This window comes from Lathyrus oleraceus, chromosome 5, assembly GCF_024323335.1.
Source record: "Lathyrus oleraceus cultivar Zhongwan6 chromosome 5, CAAS_Psat_ZW6_1.0, whole genome shotgun sequence".
In the NCBI taxonomy this organism is placed as follows: Eukaryota; Viridiplantae; Streptophyta; class Magnoliopsida; order Fabales; family Fabaceae; genus Lathyrus; species Lathyrus oleraceus.
In genome coordinates this window covers 90098304-90103361 of record NC_066583.1, presented here as the reverse complement: position 1 = coordinate 90103361, position 5058 = coordinate 90098304, and the positions used below count along the sequence as shown (strand labels likewise).

General features: G+C 34.1%; 1 long non-coding RNA gene across 1 annotated transcript; it reads left to right on the top strand.

The window, feature by feature from the left end:
- Positions 1-2285: 2285 nt before the first annotated feature.
- LOC127087757 (uncharacterized) lies at positions 2286-3920 on the top strand. Its single transcript, XR_007790014.1, has 2 exons — positions 2286-2744; positions 3605-3920. It is a non-coding gene; the product is annotated as an uncharacterized LOC127087757 (long non-coding RNA).
- Positions 3921-5058: the final 1138 nt, after the last annotated feature.

Genomic DNA, 5058 nt, shown 5'->3' with positions numbered 1-5058 from the left:
ACTCCAACTCACACTGGACTTATTATTCTTAACAACGGGAGACCGACAATTTTAGGATTAACTAAATATTCTTCAACCGATTAAAAGTCAGACGTGTGTCAACACAATTGAACATGTTTCAATCAAATCTTTCTTAAGTCTATTGAGTTCTATCATGGTTGTCAAGGTATTAAAATTAGTCAAAACCTAGTTATCGCGCCGCGAAAAATACAGAGTCGCCACCAGATTTTACTTATTCCAAAGGAAAGGGAAAATATCTATAAAACCCAAAAAGAATGGTCGTTGCAACCAAGAGTAGATTCGGGAGTCGGTTATGCAAGAGGAAGGTATTAGTACCCCTCACACTCGTTGTACTCAACGAGAACCACTTTACTTGTTTTATGCGCGTATGGACGTTGTTATCTGAAGGTTACTTGCTAATGGTTTAATGGAGAAACAATAAGTTTTAAATTAGCGTGCTCGCCAAGATCTCGCAATTCTGTGCCTATGTATCCTCATAGTGCAATAAGGAAATCAGAGCTTTGTAGTTCCGAGTAGAAAATGAGTGTGTGTTGATTGTTTTTAGTAGATAGTGTTAACGTTCGCGTCCTATTAGTTAACGTTGCTTGTATGCCCATGCATGAGAGACTTAAGTATTTGTTTGTTTGCGATAGAATGGATGCACTTGGATCACATTCTAGCAGTTAAACATTACTTGTATGCTCGCACATGGGAGGCTTAAGCGTCGTTCATACCGCAGTAGAACAGAAGTAACATGTCTTTTGTGAAAAGGTTTGAATGCCTTAAGGTGGAAAATTGGATTTGATTAATTATGATTGATTTTAGAGTGAAGACAAGTATTAGAGCACAAACTAAGTACGACCGACAATCTGAGTACTTGAGAGTTGAGAGGACAGTTGCATCCTAACCATTATTTTTCATCCAAAGAGTTTTTGTTTATGAAATGTGTTTGGCGAGTTTAACCCTTGGTACTTAGAGGAAGACAAACATCTAACCATCAGCTAAGTACGATTGATAATTCGAGTACTTGGGAGTTGAGAGGACAATGGCATCCTAATATTTCTTTTTCACTCTCAGAGCACCAAATTAAACTCGTTTATTTGTTAAGTGTTTTGAATGGAAGTCAAGTATCAAGCCACAAGATAGGTACGACTGACAACATAAGTACTTGAAAATGTTGTGCACAAGTATGTACACCCCATCTTTTTTCTTTCAGTTTATTGTGAAAATGTTTGAAAAATCACTTTACGTTTGATCAAGTGTTTGAATTTTTTTTAATGTGAAAGGTGTGAATGGAATGAGAACAAGAATGAGATGGAAATGTGAGAATATAATGAAATAGATGAGATACTTGATGTTGGATCAAACACTCATGTTGCTTTCTAATGAGTTTGATTTTGAAAAACACTTGACTTTGAATCAGGTGTATTTTTATTCTTTGAAAAAGTTCTTTTTTATCGTTTTGATTTTATCCTGTTAGTTAAAATGCAAAGGAGAGCGATAAAGGAAAGTAAATCCTAAACTATTACATGTTCATGGGAATGGGGAATATTTTACCCATAATGGGGGGATGAATTATAAACCATACATGAAATGGAAAGAGATTCATACAAGTATACAATGGTACCATGCTCTAAATCAATCAAATGTCAATGGTAACAATCGAACACATTCATGATTATGATTATGATTCAAAATGCAATGTAAATGAGAAATCAATTCTAAAAGGATGCAAATTAGAAACTAGGTCTAAAATCACGCATCAAAGTGAAGCAAAAAGATCTAAATGGAATCATATTGATGAAGGGATTTTCAACTCAAGAATGTGGATTGAAATTAAATACACCATATTGCATATTAACCACAGACTTAATTGCAAAAATAACATGATGAATCAAAGTTTTTTAAAGTAATTAAAATCCAATTAAAATCTAATTGAAAATTTAATTACTAATCTTTACAAATTTCATGGTATTATTTTCTAAGCATGAATCAAAATTAACTAAATCTCCATACTTTCTAATTCCTAATCTTTTATGACAACAAAATGTATTAAAAATAATTAAAAGTAAAAAAGAGTAAAAAATTAACAAAAGAAAAATAATAGAAAAAAGAAATAACAAAAAAAGGGCAGGGGTATGAAGCTGAAACCAGGGTGTGATTAGAATAGTAATTTAGGGCGCATGGCCCATGGACAGGCCCATGTTGGCCTTGTGCCAAACAGAGGGGGTGTGGGAAGCATTTTAGAGGTGCAAAAAGTATTAACGTTTGGCTAGGGCGCTCAGGCCCATTTGAAAGGAAAATGAGAGAGTAAGGGAGCAGTTTCATACCAAAACGTGTTCAGATCACCAAGCCTCTCACTCTTCAACCTTGGCCTGAGAAACCTTCATCCGCCGCGTCGGGATTCGCCTCTGGCAGCGGCGGAGGGCCAAACCCTACAAAACCTACATCTCTGAACTCGTCTCAATGTCCTCTATTAGAATCCATTCTCAATTTCATCTAATTCCTAACCAAACAACCAAACCAAAATGAAATGCTCAAGAACCCTAAAACCTAAATCATAAATTAAATTCTCAAATGGAGGAGTCAAAGCCTCTAGTATTAGGCCTTTTATTCCTCAGCTCAAACCCTACATAGCGGTAACGAATTAAGGGTGAAATGAATAAGAAACACTTACCTTCGAAGATAAGGAATTCCGGTAATGTTTGCAACATAATTGATGGATAAAGATTGAAGATGCTCAGGTATGAAATCTCTGCTCTGAATCTCCTTTCTTCTTTTCCTTTTCCGTTCTTCTAGAGATTCCAGATTAACAGAGCTTAACTCTGTTAATTTGAGTCAGTGCAAATTAGTTATAAGTTAGCCACACTCGTAATCATGGTAATGCGTGCAAGTTAGTGATGAATCTGTTAGAAGTTAGTTCCGGTTAGGAATGTTTGTAGTTAGTTTACTGTTAGATGATATCTGTTAAGTGAATATTAATGAAGTTAGTGTAAGAAATGTATGTTAGTTAGGGTTAATGTTAGAAAATTGCAATTATTTAGATAAATGAATTTGTTATGTGAATTTGTTGATGTTGATGTTAGATTAATGTTAGTTCAGTTGGGATGAAGTTAACTCTGCTGCTTATGGACTGCTATTGCTATTGAGATGATGGTTGGGATGAATTTTGTTGATGGTATATTGGTAGACTGTTAGAAAATGATGATTCACTTAGGTTAGTTAAGGTAATGAATGCAACAATATGGTTTGTAAAGTGTATGCACAACTATTTGTGAATGTATGAAATAGTATTTATTGTACTGCATATGATTGCATTAATGAATGAAACAATTGGTGAGTTTGCTAAACTCACTTTGCAATGATGTAATGATTGAATCATGCTAATGCTTATTTGTATGCCTTGGCTGATGCATTGTGGTTATGTTGATGAGCTTGTAATCTAAGTTGAATTGATATGATCATTCTATGAATGGATGCATTGGTTTGGACTTTGATGTGGATGGCTCTTTGGATTGAATTCTTTGTTTGTCATGCTTGAATTCTGAATTGTGTTAGGCTGCATTGTCATGGGCTGATATACTTGCTTGGAATGGTTTTGCAGAATGAGAGGATTGAGCAAAGGCCTTCAAGATGCTACTCATGTGACTTGAATTTTAAGAAACATAAATCATTGACAACATCAAATATCAAGAGGAAAATGAAGGCTTTGAGGACTCAAGCAAATATATGACTTGCGGGAAAAGTAGAATAAGAATTAAGGTTAGGATAGCTAGAATTTAGTCAGTTGACTGTAGTCAACTAGTTGACCAAAAGTCAGCATAAGCCAAAAATGTGTTTTTTTAATAGAATAGGATTTTTTGTAAGGATTTTGTGATGTAATGCTTGGAGGGTTTTTGAAATGAAGATGGGTTTATGAATGGGACATGAATGTATACATGAAACTTGTGTTCTAAACAACATATGGCTTCCCTCCAAAATTTGGTTTTGAATTTGAACAATGAATCTTGCAAATTAGAATCTTGCCTTGCCATTGAAATGGATTTGAATAAATGAAATTGAACCTTGTATTAGAATGAAACACCTATAAATCATGCAATTTGAACCATGGGCCTGAATTAATCAAACAAATGCAATGACCAATCATAACTTCCCCATGAAGGAACTTAATCAAGCAAATGAGTTCAAGGTTAACCAAATGATTTTGATTAGTTCTCAACCCTAAATGCAATACACAAAGGTTAATAAAGCTAAATCAGGAATTAGGGTTTTTGATTTGGTCGAGCACACCCTAAGATAGACTTGGAAAGCCACCTTGAGTCCATGATGCTTGTCCTCTTCTTTGAAAAATGCTGATGCAAATGAACTGATTAAGTATGAATGCACATGAATTAGAGCCATGAACCAGATAAAAAAAGTGAAGGATAAGGTAAATTTTGGGGTCTGACACTAGTGCAACTAAGCAATTGGTCTTTGTGACCATGTTATATGTTAATAGTGCCACTAATACTAATAGAAGAAGACCAAGACTATGTTGCATATCTTAGAAAAGTTGCACACTAGAGATTTAGTCAACAAAACATTGTGCCAAATGTAGGGCGTTATGTTTTCAAAATTTACGGGAATATCCATGAATTATCTTCATAAATAACTAAATTAAGTGATATTTTTGTAGACCTTTATTCTATGGTTAATAGGATAATTTTTTCTATAAATACCACATCTTATAAGTTACTCGAGACATTTAACCATTTAATAAATTAATTTATATATTTTTACCATCTTTATATCTTTGTTTTACTTTAATTTTTATACATTTCTTAAGCTAGTAGTTTTAAATCTTCACACACCGTATTTCACACTCTCAGAAGTAGTTAAGGAACCACAATCGAGGGAAAAAATTCCTTCCTCACTGCAATTGCGTGAAAACAAGATAATCATTATCGGGAACTATCAATCTATCTTTGACAAACTTTCACAATTCGACAACAAATTTAGCACGCCAAGTGTGAAACTACAACCAACACCATTAGAAAGTTGGATTCAACCAATCAAGGT